This window comes from Ailuropoda melanoleuca, chromosome 5, assembly GCF_002007445.2.
Source record: "Ailuropoda melanoleuca isolate Jingjing chromosome 5, ASM200744v2, whole genome shotgun sequence".
Classification (NCBI taxonomy): Eukaryota; Metazoa; Chordata; class Mammalia; order Carnivora; family Ursidae; genus Ailuropoda; species Ailuropoda melanoleuca.
In genome coordinates, this window is record NC_048222.1 from 14,126,706 (window position 1) to 14,141,172 (window position 14,467).

Below are 14,467 nucleotides of genomic sequence, written 5' to 3' on the forward strand. Positions count from 1 at the left end.
GGAGAGGGAGAAGCAGGCTCCCTGCTCAGCGGGACTCAATCCCAAGACCCTGAGATCATGACCTGAGTGGAACAGATACTCAACCGACTGAGCCCCCCAGGCGCCCCCCCCTTCCTGCCTTCAGATTGCACATTTACTCAGCCGGGCCCCCTGGACTGTGAGGGTTTGAGGACAGATTCCGCTTCTCATTCATTTTACCCACTGAGGCACCCAGCCCCGTGCCTGTTCCAGAAGCTTGATCTGTGTGGACCAAATGGAGGAAGGAATGCACATTTTCATGTAGGAAAGCAGCCCCAGAGAAATGTCTGGAATGAAGCTGGGCAGCCTTCACAGCTTGATCCTGGTGACAGTGGCAGGAGGAGCGGAGGGCAGGAGCTGGGGCTGATTGGCTGATTGATCAGACATGCGCCTCAGGCCCTTTTGGTGTCCGTAGCCAGGACGGGATGGACAGGACGCTCCTTCCTCTCCTTGAACTTCCCTGAGTCACTTCAGAGTCCCTGCCGGTCCCCACCTTAAGGGCTAACCCTGCAATTGGCTTTGCCACCCCATTGGTGGTCAGGGTGGGAAGGGGTTTAATTTAGAAAGAAATTGTTAGCTGCACGGCCTTTTCAAATGTTGCCTACAGTATCCCTCAAACAAAGCATTAATGATTCATGGTGGCTGCCTTTGTATGAACTAGATGGGAATTTAGAGTCAGCATTTTTTGTTGTTCTTTTTAATGTTAATTGATTTAATTTATTTAATTGACGTATCTTACAACTTAGATACGGTGAAATTCAAATTCTTTGTGTTACAATTCAGTGGGCTTTGACAAATGGATACACCAGTGTAACCTATACCCCTCATATTTCTGTCACCCTAGAAAGTTCCTTCCTGCTCCATTCTAATCNATGTGAGATAAACTTTTCACATGTGAGCATCTAAAATGAATTTTTTTTATTTTTTATTTATAATAATTTTTTATTATGTTATGGTTTCACTCATTTATGGAACATAAGAAATAGGAAGATTGGGAGGAGAAGAAAGGGAAGAATGAAGGGGGGGTAAACAGAAGGGGGAATGAACCATGAGAGATTATGGACTCTGGAAATGTTCATATCCCCAGCTCTCTTTGGTGTTGTCAAGGTTACCAGACAGGACACCTTGGGATGAATGAGGTGGTCCTGTGCATTTCCGCTGGTGAAATGGGTAGAACTTGTTATTTAACAAGCCAGAGTGGAAGTCTCAGGGTGTTTAAGAGCCCCGGCTGTAATTATAGGAGATCAGGATTTGGATATTCAGCTGGTGTTTGGAGAACCTGAGGCCCATAAGCCATGCCTCTGGGCTTCCTCATAACTGGAAGGGGAGTGGGGAAGGAGTCGCCCGCAAGGACATCCTCTGGCTGCTGGAGCTCGGACTGTAGTGGGAGAAATTTACTATGCGTTTCCTTAGGTTAAAAAGGAAGGGAAAAAAAATACAGAGTGTCACGCCTGTATTTGGAAAAAAAAAAAAAAAACCTTAAAAACAAAAACAACAACCAACAACAGGACTTGGCAGCTTCGGGATAAAGTCCAAACTCATTAGACATTTGTGGTCTAGCCCGTTCCCAGGCCCCCCTTTTCACTACTCCCCTAACTAAATGATGTCATCGCCTCTCCCCAGAACACCCTCCTAAGCTCACCACCAGCCCCTTCCTCCGGGCCTCAGGCGTCACCCTGCGGTGATGATTTCCTCCTCTGGGGTCAGGGCTCATGCAACCTGTGACTGTGGGTCACNGGAATGAAGCTGGGCAGCCTTCACAGCTTGATCCTGGTGACAGTGGCAGGAGGAGCGGAGGGCAGGAGCTGGGGCTGATTGGCTGATTGATCAGACATGCGCCTCAGGCCCTTTTGGTGTCCGTAGCCAGGACGGGATGGACAGGACGCTCCTTCCTCTCCTTGAACTTCCCTGAGTCACTTCAGAGTCCCTGCCGGTCCCCACCTTAAGGGCTAACCCTGCAATTGGCTTTGCCACCCCATTGGTGGTCAGGGTGGGAAGGGGTTTAATTTAGAAAGAAATTGTTAGCTGCACGGCCTTTTCAAATGTTGCCTACAGTATCCCTCAAACAAAGCATTAATGATTCATGGTGGCTGCCTTTGTATGAACTAGATGGGAATTTAGAGTCAGCATTTTTTTTGTTCTTTTTAATGTTAATTGATTTAATTTATTTAATTGACGTATCTTACAACTTAGATACGGTGAAATTCAAATTCTTTGTGTTACAATTCAGTGGGCTTTGACAAATGGATACACCAGTGTAACCTATACCCCTCATATTTCTGTCACCCTAGAAAGTTCCTTCCTGCTCCATTCTAATCAATCTCCATGGTAGGGCAATTTTGAAAAAGGAAAAAAACTAGAATGTTGGCTCTCCGGAAGCTTGCATGATGAAAGCAGGCTGTGTTATGGGACTGAAATAATTGCAAATCAACACTGTAAATGACACAATCCAGTACTAAATGGAATGGTTCAGTGTGCTACCAGGACATGAATTTAGGGAAATGAAATGCGTTAAAATGTCACCGTGGGAGTTTGTTAACGATGCAGACACCTGGGCCAATCCTAGTAGCATTAAATCGGAATTCCTTGGCATGAGATCCAGGAACACATATTTTAAACAAATGTCCCCAGGAATTCTGATAGGGAGTGGGGGCAGAGATTGGAATAAACCGGGCTTTGGAAAACATTTGTTCAGTTATGGTTGGACAGAGATCATTATTGATAGATGGGAAAACCAGGGTCAGAGTCATTGAGGGGCTCATTCAAGATCACACAGTAAATTCACGGCATGGCCTGCATTTCCGGGGGAGCAATTGGCAAGGCCAGGAACACGGTCATTTACACTGGCCCTACTGTGGGGGGCCCACAGCCCGGGGCTAGCCCCAGGGGACAGCGTCTCCAGAACCCCACCCTGCTTCAGAGCTCTGGGGCCTCTGTGTGTGAGAGAATGTGAGGAAGCACCCACTTACCCCTCCAGCCTCCGGACGTTGACAGACCCAGAGCCTTGAGGATTCATTGGAGACACAAAATCTGTCTCCACCCTAATTCTTCCCCTGTCTTGACAGCGAATTTCTGGGACTGAGCTACTTGACAGGAGCATGGCTGGCTCTCCGCCGGGCTGACAGAGAAAGGTTGGCCCCCACAGCATCAGGCCCAGGAGATGTCTCCTCCCCATTTGCCAAATAAACAAGTAAATCAGGTGTAGGGACAGCTGACACCACTGACAAAGGACCACTTTGAGGCACATCCAGACTCCCAGGCCCCTCGGCAGCATTTTGGTAGCATCTCACACAGAACTGTTGTTTCTTTCCCCACCTAGACAAACCCAAACAGCCGATAGATCGTTGGAATGAATTGCCTTCCTGATGAACCTTTGATCTTCCCAAGTATCAATTTATCTCGGATGCGTGGGCCTCCCATGGATGAGGCTGTGGAGAAAGGCAGGAAGTCAATACTCTCCAGGAAAGAACAGGGTCTCGGCCCTCTGTGCCTCTCCCCTCAATGAAAGCTAACACCGAATGACCAGAATCCTCGAACCTGCTTGGAAGTGGCAACAAGACCAGAACCCAAGGGGAATCAGGACTTGAGAGCAGCCAGGAGGACTTGACTGGGCAAGAGCCATGACTGGCATCACAGACATTCACCATGGCAATGTGGGAGGGTTCCTCAGCCTCCAGTTTCTTTGCAGCCCCTGTTGCAGTCCATGACAAGTCTTGTCTGCTCCCAATAAGGATAAGTGAGATGGAATTGCATGTGGAGGTCCCTAGATTCAGCCCAGTAATGCTGGACAGCCCACTGTGAGAAGAGACAGACTATCAGGGGTCTCCAGTCCCTGTGGGGGTCCTGCTGCCCCGCAACCCTGGCCAGGCCACTTTATCCTCTGAGTTTTCATATTCATCAAATGAAAGGTTTGAGTTAAGTTGCCTTTTGGTTCACTGCTGGCATTGTGAGTTACAGTCCACCCCTCCCAAGCCAAGGACCTTGACTTTGTTTTGTTTCCTCTTGGGTGCAGATACATTGAGCACACAACCAAGAAGGGCAAAGGTCTAGCAGTCATTCCAGATAGAAGGGTAGACACACGTTTGTGAGATTCTTAATCTTAAAGCTCTTACCTTTTTATCTCAGCATCCTTAGGACAAAATTCATGTCAATACATGCTTGAAAAATGGTTGTGCAACCCATCTGAGAATTAGGCTCCATGTGGCCTATTCCTGCCTTGCCAGTCTACTCAGAGAAACACTGCCTACCCACTAATAAAAGTGTAAAAGTAATTGCAATTATTACTGAGTCCCTTGAGATATTTTCAAGGAGGGAGCTCTAATTCACAGCCCTGAGAAATTCTCCTTCAAACTCTCATCCTCTTCTCTCCATCTCCCTTCCACACCGGCAGCTGCTCATAAACCTCTTACCCTTGACCCCCCTCTTGAAACTCACTGTTCCTGTCCTCTGCAAAGACATGGCCCCAGCTTTTTGGGCTCCTTCTCCCTTCCTCCCTTGCTTCTCTCTCAATTTCTCTCACTTTTCTTTCTTTTTCTTCCTTCCTTCCTTCCTTCCTTCCTTCCTTCCTTCCTTCCTTCCTTCCTTCCTCTCTTTCTTTCTTCTTTTCTTTTCTAGAGAGAGAAAGAGAATGTACGTGAGTGGGGATGGGGTAGGCAGAGGGACAGAGAGAGAATCTCAAGCAGACTCCATGCTCAGCACAGATCCCGAGGTGGGGCTTGATCCCAGGACACTGAGATCATGACCTGAGTGGAAATCAAGAGTCAGAAGCTTAACCGACTGAGCCACAGGTGCCCCTTCCCCAATTTCTAAATAGCAACCTTAAGATTCATCATTCTAAATACACATCTTCATTGTTCTCTCAGAGACTTATGGACTTCGTTCAGTCCATTGACAATGGAAGCAGTAGGTCCAGTCGCCCTCTGTGTGACCCTGCTTCACTTAAGGAGGGCAGGACTGGGGAAGAAGGACGATGCCATGATTCTGCCAGAATGGGGGTGGGGGGAAAAGTGGGCTTGGGAAAGTTTTTACTACCATTTGTTTCAGCTCATTTCTCCTTCTTTAAGTGGAGATCATTAGAGCTCTTGTGAGTTTTCGAAGAAATAGTAAAACATAAAAATTTAGCAAAAGTGTTGGCCCATAGCATGGAGGCAATAAATATTAGTCGTTATTCTTAATACTACTGTTGCCATTAATTCTCCAAAGTTCCTTTGAGTCCAAATGGCCCATGAATCTCTAGGTGTTGTCTGGATCCCACCAAAAGCTACCTACCTGAGTAAAAAGTGCACAGGCATGGGAGTTTACCTGTGACAGTGTCTGGAATGGAAGAGGCCTCATCAAGGGCTTGCTCGATTCAATAATTCATCAATCCTAATTGGGAAGAGAAAGATATATGGAATAGAACTACACAAGAGGAAATAAACATTCAACACTAAATTAATACTGGGGGATTCCCCATTCCATGTGTCAAAAGGCAAGTTGTCTTTTGTAACACAGGAAAGCCCTTATCAGCTGGCAAGAGACACACCCCACAACCCTGCTGAGGTGAAGGGTGTGGGACGAAGGTCCAGACACAAGCCCTAGGTTCTTCCCTGCTGTGCTGGGAGCCATCTTTACTACCTTCAGCTGAGAAGGTGAAATTTGGTTGCCGGTAATAGCTTCAAGGACTAGTTCTAGATTCTTCCAGGTTTAAGGCCAGCTGGGCAGTGTGACTGCAGAAACCCTTTGTGGTGAGTTCTTCACTTCCAGCTGCTTCTCTGTTTGCTCTTTTGTCATGGATCCTAGTAAAACTCCTCCTCTGTTTATTTGTTTGTTGGAAGGTATGTGAGATTATGTCAGCTCTCAGCCAGGCTCTGCCCTGAAGGACTTTGCAAGGAAAGGGGTCACTTGACTACCCCTGAGCCACCTGGAGTGTCTGGATGTGCTTCGCCCTTCTTCGGTCCTGCCCAAATAAGCAAAAAGGGAAGAAACAAACAAATAAGGAACTTTCGAAAGCAGCGAAGACTGAAAGCCTATGACAGTGGGGCAGTTGGAAAATCCGGGCTGCGGAGAAAAAGGAAAGCCCTGAGTGCAGAATAGGACAGATCACCTTCCGTGGGATAGGCACCAGCTCACACCATCTCCTCCGGACTTTCTCCCAGCCTAAGGAAAACCCTGGAAATCCAGAAGTTGTGCTCTTTCATTGTGAGTGCAGTGTTTTAAGGAGCCTGGAAGGACTCCTGCTGTGATAAAAACCTACTATCACTCCTTGTCGACTTATCAAATTTCTATTGCTAGGAGATACCAGGCCTAGTGAAGAGAAAAAGTCTTCGAATCTGCGGAGTTTGGGCTCTGTCACTGTCTGATTTACTATTCTGTGAGCTGTGGCAGATGATTTAAGTTCTCGTAGGCTCTCTTTCATTACCTGTAAATAATAATAAATTAAGATAATCATAATACTGTGTAATACAGGGCTATTGTGAACATTGACTTGGAGAGAAGAGATGACAGTGTCTGGTTTAGGATGACCCTCAGTGAAAGTCACCTGTCCATCACCGATTAACAAACGGACCCTTTCAGCCTAACCCTTCACCTTGAACACCCCTACACTTGCAAGAACGTTTCGGTCGGACTTCACGTGTGGCCTTCCAGAAAGGAAGAAAACCAGTAGCCTGTTAGCATGTGGTGGTCCAGTTTCTGTAGTCAAGTAAGTTACTCAGCGAACACATGATGTCTGCTCTGGGAGCTTTCTGGTTGTTGTTTGTAACTATGGGAAAACTATAGTCATTGTCATAGGAATAAATATACCAATCCAGACAGGTATGTGCGGCCTCTGGGGTTTTATTACGCACTTTCAAATAACTGGAGACACCTGAACCTTTAAACATACAAGAAGAAGAGGTAAAATCCAGAGGCTGGAGTTTTCCTTGACCTTCTTTATGGGCACTTGATGGTAAACCTTGTGCTTCAGACTCCAGACGTATCAGATTCCAATATACAAGAAGCTGAAAAATGAAGCATCGAACAAATAGGTCTTGAAGCGGGAATTACTTCTCCTAGAGGCCAAATTTGATACTCTGCCTTAAAGAACTAAAACTAGTTCAGGGGAGAATATAATAACCAGTTTTTAATCTACCATTTACAATATCATTCATTCATTCATTCATCATGAAACAAACATTTACTCTATTTCCGGCATCGTGCAGAATGTTGGGGGTATGAAGCTGAATGAGACAGGAATTAGACATGGTTTCTGCCCTCAAGGAGCCTGTGGTGGGGTCAGGGGTATAAAGCTATACACAGCTAGTGGGTTGAATGGGATAAAGTGGGACAAGGGTGTGTGGGGAGGAGAGGTGCCTTCTAACGGGACATTAGGAAAGAAAGGCTTAATAATGCATGAAATCACTTTTGATTTGATTCTTAAAGAATGAGTGGAGTTTGTTTAGGTGGGAAAGGAAAAACAAAAATCCAGGTGGAGAGAACAATGTGAAAGCGTTCCCTGGACATCCCAGGTACAGCGACACCAGATGAAGCCTCGTGTGTGTGTATGTGCCAGATGGGACAGGGGGCTGGAAATACAGGAGCCTGAAATCCGCAGTGAGAAGTTTAGAATGCCACGCTAAGAAAGAGGAAGAAACAAATGTTAAATGTAAGAGGGGAGGCGTTAGGTCCAATGAAAGAAGGATGTCTCTCAAGACAAATTTACTGGGACAGTGGGATAAGTAAGAGAACAGACGTCTAACACCACAGATCATTCCTTCATGAGTCCCAGGACGAGAGATGAATCGCACTGTGTGCTTTCTCAACCTTCCTTCCACACGGGTGTTCATGCAAGTTTTTGAAGGCAGGATAGAAATTTAACAAGCACATGGGGTACCTGGTGGCTCAGTCGTTAAGCATCTACCTTTGGCTCAGGGCGTGATCCTGGCGTTCTGCGATTGAGCCCCACATCAGGCTCCTCTGGTGGGAGCCTGCTTCTTCCTCTCCCACTCCCCTGCTTGTGTTCCCTCTCTTGCTGGCTGTCTCTCTCTCTGACAAATAAATAAATAAAATCTTAAAAAAAAAAAACAAAGAAATTTAACAAGCACAAAAAAAGTCAACCTTAGTGGCAAGCAGGGGTGGGGTGGGGTGGAGGTGGTAGTTGGCCTGGTGTGAGATGTTATGGAACAAATGCATTTTTTTTTTCATTTTGGCTTAATTATTAAACACATGCTTTTATTTTTTTCTGATTTCAAGAGTCATACATTTTTTTGTGTATAATATGGAAATAAAGCCTTAAAGAAGGATATGAAGTTTTCTATATGTATTCTAATTTAATGTGTGTAAGTTGCTCTTTTGTAATTGGCTTTCTGTTTTTGCCTTTGTGGTTAGAAATGGTTTCCCTTCCAAGAGATCAGTTACAAGTGATTCTCTTACATTTTCTTCTAATTTTTAAATCTGTTTTTAGCTTTCATATTTAATGCAAATCCATATTGAATTTATTTTTATGAATGGTCTTAAGAAAACTGCATTTATGAGCCTTATTTTTGTTGTTGTTGTTGTTTTTCCCCCCGTTGACCTACTCATTCCTTCGTCTTGTCATTACTTTTGTTCATTTCCTGTTTTTGTAGTTATCAACAGTAAGGCATGTGTTTCCTGGGTGGTTTTCCTGAAATCATAACAAAGTACTATTACTAAAGCCATTCCTTCTGGCTCTTGTTATTTGTGTCCCCAAACTGGCTAACGGGGCCTTGCCCTTTGCCCCACCGGCCACCTCCTTGAGTTTTTGAGCTGTTGCTAGGAGCTTACAAATTCAAAGCATGGCCTGTAGAAAGTGCCCCCATTCAGGTCCCTCTGAAGGTCTTTTAGCAATTGTCAGGCATCGGTCTGGCTCATCTCTGTGTTGACTGCCTGAGGACCGTCCAAGCTGAGGAGAGGGTGGGACTATCCCGATAGATTATTACATGCCCACCCCTTGAGCAGTACAGACATTTACTCATTCCTTAAGCAAACGTAGCGCTCCAGATACAGTCCCTGCCCCCAAGGTACTCACTCGCCCTTCTAGAATATTCCAGAGGAGCCACTGAGTACACCTACCTCTTGAAAAAGACCTCATGGGCTGACATCATGGGAATCTGCCCAATCTCATTCAATTTATTCAACAAATATTTGTTAAGCTCCTACTGTTTGCCAAGAACTGTGCTGGGCGCTAAGGTACAAGAACTGCAGAAGCTGGCTGCTGAGTGGGAGGCAGATAAATAGGCTGTTACACTTCGGGGTGATCGGGCTCAAGTAGGTGAAAACTCAGGCCGCAGATGTTACGGATTTCTAGGCTATTCATCCCCACCTGCCAAGGATTTATCAGGTATTTTAACCAAAGCATGTCTTTGGTTAAAATATTCAAAGTCATAGCCATTCTGATTGTCATCCAGTTCCCCTGAGACTCTTCAGTGTTGCTCTAAATGCCCTCGAGACCCACCTCTGAGAGTTACAGAGGAAGTCAGCTGAGGTTGATGAATGAATGGATGAGCACATGGTTCAAAGAACTGAAAGAAGTGAGGGATGAGTGAACTTTCTGGTTCTCTCAACCAGGAACTGCCTCGGGTTGCTGGGCCTCACAGCAGTCAACGCCAAGAGCAGCAGCCTGGGAAGAGATAACACAGGCCAGGCACCTTAGAAATTTCCTTTCCTTTTATCCCAGTGACCCAAACCCGTGGGCCCCACTGATGTTTGTTTTGGCTTCTTTGCCCTGAAGCCTAGGGCAGCTCTTGTGTGGGGAGCTGCTTAGTTGACAAATCTTTTAATGGACGAATTAGCTAGCTTCTTCTGTGGTCACCTGATAGGTCAGATAGCCTTCAGCCACACACACACACACACACACACACACACAAAACTGGAAAATAAGCTCCCCGAATTGCGAGTAATCAAATCCTGATCATTCTATGATAAAATCGTGGAATAATCGGGGCTCCATCTGTCTGTCCATTCTCATATTAGGAAAGGGAGAGAAAGACAGAGAAGGAAAGCGAAATGCAAATTATGAATTTAACCACTTTTCAGCAGTCTTCCAAGCAGGTCTGCTGTAGGAAATGAAGATGAGGTTTTGATATTGGGTTTGGGTTTTTTTTCCCCTCCCTCTCTCTGGGGCCCTAGTGATGAGTCATCAAGAGTTGATTTCAGAGCAGATCTTGCTTCTTCACAACCCCCTCGAGATGGTCTGTTACATCCTCTGTTCCCCAGTAACTACTTCAAAGCGTGCTGTAGGGACTCCTTCACAGCTCTAACACTTGAACCTTCTTCCCCAAAGAAATAACTCCCTTCGTGTTTAAAAATTCACATTTTTAACTACATAATATCACCATTCTGGCATGAGGGTTGGGGTGAGGTGGGAGGGGATGATGGAGGCATGTGAGCTCTTCCTGTTGCTACCCTGTCTCTGTTCTCATCAATCTTTGACATTTTCATTTAATCCCTTAACTCCAGTCTGCCAAGCATTTGTTGAGATACAGTGTCATGCACTCTTACAATTGTCAAAGATAATTAGAATCTCATTTGGGGAGGCTTTCTACTTTCTTTCAATTCATTACTGATTGGACTATCAACTCTACTCAAGGCTGTATGTGGGCTTCTGTGAGAGAGAAAATGGCAAAGAGGAATGTTTCCAAGATACCAAAGGTCTAGATTTGCTTCATGTTTCTCAAGCCTCAGTTTCTTCAGAGGTACAGTGGGGATCATCTCCACCATATGATGCTGTGTAAGAATGGGGTGACCTATGGAAAGGGCCTTCTATTGAGCTGAACAAGAGGAGGCACTCAACAACTGGTAGACATTAGCATGATCAAATATGCCATCTGTAATATTTTATTCTTTATGATTTATTTTGTAGCNATTTTTTTGTGTATAATATGGAAATAAAGCCTTAAAGAAGGATATGAAGTTTTCTATATGTATTCTAATTTAATGTGTGTAAGTTGCTCTTTTGTAATTGGCTTTCTGTTTTTGCCTTTGTGGTTAGAAATGGTTTCCCTTCCAAGAGATCAGTTACAAGTGATTCTCTTACATTTTCTTCTAATTTTTAAATCTGTTTTTAGCTTTCATATTTAATGCAAATCCATATTGAATTTATTTTTATGAATGGTCTTAAGAAAACTGCATTTATGAGCCTTATTTTTGTTGTTGTTGTTGTTTTTCCCCCCGTTGACCTACTCATTCCTTCGTCTTGTCATTACTTTTGTTCATTTCCTGTTTTTGTAGTTATCAACAGTAAGGCATGTGTTTCCTGGGTGGTTTTCCTGAAATCATAACAAAGTACTATTACTAAAGCCATTCCTTCTGGCTCTTGTTATTTGTGTCCCCAAACTGGCTAACGGGGCCTTGCCCTTTGCCCCACCGGCCACCTCCTTGAGTTTTTGAGCTGTTGCTAGGAGCTTACAAATTCAAAGCATGGCCTGTAGAAAGTGCCCCCATTCAGGTCCCTCTGAAGGTCTTTTAGCAATTGTCAGGCATCGGTCTGGCTCATCTCTGTGTTGACTGCCTGAGGACCGTCCAAGCTGAGGAGAGGGTGGGACTATCCCGATAGATTATTACATGCCCACCCCTTGAGCAGTACAGACATTTACTCATTCCTTAAGCAAATGTAGCACTCCAGATACAGTCCCTGCCCCCAAGGTACTCACTCGCCCTTCTAGAATATTCCAGAGGAGCCACTGAGTACACCTACCTCTTGAAAAAGACCTCATGGGCTGACATCATGGGAATCTGCCCAATCTCATTCAATTTATTCAACAAATATTTGTTAAGCTCCTACTGTTTGCCAAGAACTGTGCTGGGCGCTAAGGTACAAGAACTGCAGAAGCTGGCTGCTGAGTGGGAGGCAGATAAATAGGCTGTTACACTTCGGGGTGATCGGGCTCAAGTAGGTGAAAACTCAGGCCGCAGATGTTACGGATTTCTAGGCTATTCATCCCCACCTGCCAAGGATTTATCAGGTATTTTAACCAAAGCATGTCTTTGGTTAAAATATTCAAAGTCATAGCCATTCTGATTGTCATCCAGTTCCCCTGAGACTCTTCAGTGTTGCTCTAAATGCCCTCGAGACCCACCTCTGAGAGTTACAGAGGAAGTCAGCTGAGGTTGATGAATGAATGGATGAGCACATGGTTCAAAGAACTGAAAGAAGTGAGGGATGAGTGAACTTTCTGGTTCTCTCAACCAGGAACTGCCTCGGGTTGCTGGGCCTCACAGCAGTCAACGCCAAGAGCAGCAGCCTGGGAAGAGATAACACAGGCCAGGCACCTTAGAAATTTCCTTTCCTTTTATCCCAGTGACCCAAACCCGTGGGCCCCACTGATGTTTGTTTTGGCTTCTTTGCCCTGAAGCCTAGGGCAGCTCTTGTGTGGGGAGCTGCTTAGTTGACAAATCTTTTAATGGACGAATTAGCTAGCTTCTTCTGTGGTCACCTGATAGGTCAGATAGCCTTCAGCCACACACACACACACACACACACACACACAAAACTGGAAAATAAGCTCCCCGAATTGCGAGTAATCAAATCCTGATCATTCTATGATAAAATCGTGGAATAATCGGGGCTCCATCTGTCTGTCCATTCTCATATTAGGAAAGGGAGAGAAAGACAGAGAAGGAAAGCGAAATGCAAATTATGAATTTAACCACTTTTCAGCAGTCTTCCAAGCAGGTCTGCTAGGAAATGAAGATGAGGTTTTGATATTGGGTTTGGGTTTTTTTTCCCCTCCCTCTCTCTGGGGCCCTAGTGATGAGTCATCAAGAGTTGATTTCAGAGCAGATCTTGCTTCTTCACAACCCCCTCGAGATGGTCTGTTACATCCTCTGTTCCCCAGTAACTACTTCAAAGCGTGCTGTAGGGACTCCTTCACAGCTCTAACACTTGAACCTTCTTCCCCAAAGAAATAACTCCCTTCGTGTTTAAAAATTCACATTTTTAACTACATAATATCACCATTCTGGCATGAGGGTTGGGGTGAGGTGGGAGGGGATGATGGAGGCATGTGAGCTCTTCCTGTTGCTACCCTGTCTGTTCTCATCAATCTTTGACATATTCATTTAATCCCTTAACTCCAGTCTGCCAAGCATTTGTTGAGATACAGTGTCATGCACTCTTACAATTGTCAAAGATAATTAGAATCTCATTTGGGGAGGCTTTCTACTTTCTTTCAATTCATTACTGATTGGACTATCAACTCTACTCAAGGCTGTATGTGGGCTTCTGTGAGAGAGAAAATGGCAAAGAGGAATGTTTCCAAGATACCAAAGGTCTAGATTTGCTTCATGTTTCTCAAGCCTCAGTTTCTTCAGAGGTACAGTGGGGATCATCTCCACCATATGATGCTGTGTAAGAATGGGGTGACCTATGGAAAGGGCCTTCTATTGAGCTGAACAAGAGGAGGCACTCAACAACTGGTAGACATTAGCATGATCAAATATGCCATCTGTAATATTTTATTCTTTATGATTTATTTTGTAGCCCAAGTATCTTTGATCCTGAAAAAAAAAAAAAAAGGATCCAAGCCACTGCTATGCTTTTTCTCCTAGCTGGGGATACAAAGTAGGAGGAACAAGAGAGAAGGAAGCTAGGAGCAATTTCCTAATGAAGAAAAAAATAAGTGAATTCTAGGTCCACGTTGCTAGTCCACCTGGCTGCTTTTGTTTGTATGTCATACTTATTACAAAATCCCTTCTTAGCTCCACTACTTTCTTTTCCTTTTTCCTCTCCCTCTTCCTCATTCTCTGCCCTGCTCCTGGAGTTGTCACAACTATAATTTCTTCTCTACACTTCCAGCCTAAAGAACCTGAGAAGAGAGCTACCTGAACCCCACACATAGGCCTGGCACATGCACGACACTGCACACTTGCCTGCATTGCCTTCCCAGGGCCCCTGGCCAGGAATTCTATTGTCCAGAGGCCACTTGTGCATCCTCAGATAAGGGGCCAGGCCCATCTTCTCCCCTATGCCTCCCTCTAAAAGGCTTGTTTGATTAAAAAAAAAAAAAGCATATCATTGATGTACAGTGTGCCAAGCCAAAAATTAAAGAAAATGGATGAGACTTTTTGGAAACAATCCCCCACCACTGTTGTTATGAATCCTTGAAGGAAACCTCAGTTGCTGGTGAGGTTTTCACTCTGTTTCAAGTTTCTTTTCATACTCTATGGTCTCTCCTCCGTACAACCTCATCCATCCATCCATCATCCATCCATCTCTCTATCCATGCATTCCTTCAATACTTCCTCATTAATTACCTCTCCTGTTCCAGGTACTACTGTAGGCTTTGGAGACACAGAATGACAATGCTGACAAATCCCCTGCCCCATGGGATTTACATTCTAGCAGGAGGTGGGGGCAAATCATAAACAAACATATAAACTCTGTAAATTAAAGACTGGCAGGTCAGGGGTGGGGGTAACACTGAAGGAATGCTCAGTAAAAAGGGGACACAGGGATGTTACCAACAAAGCA

General features: G+C 44.9%; 1 long non-coding RNA gene across 1 annotated transcript; it reads right to left on the reverse strand.

Moving 5' to 3' along the window:
* Window positions 1-1,782: 1,782 nt before the first annotated feature.
* Window positions 1,783-5,773, reverse strand: LOC117802284. The gene is made up of 3 exons (XR_004625380.1): window positions 5,635-5,773; window positions 5,287-5,385; window positions 1,783-3,446 (listed from the first exon to the last, which is right to left on the reverse strand). It is a non-coding gene; the product is annotated as an uncharacterized LOC117802284 (long non-coding RNA).
* Window positions 5,774-14,467: the final 8,694 nt, after the last annotated feature.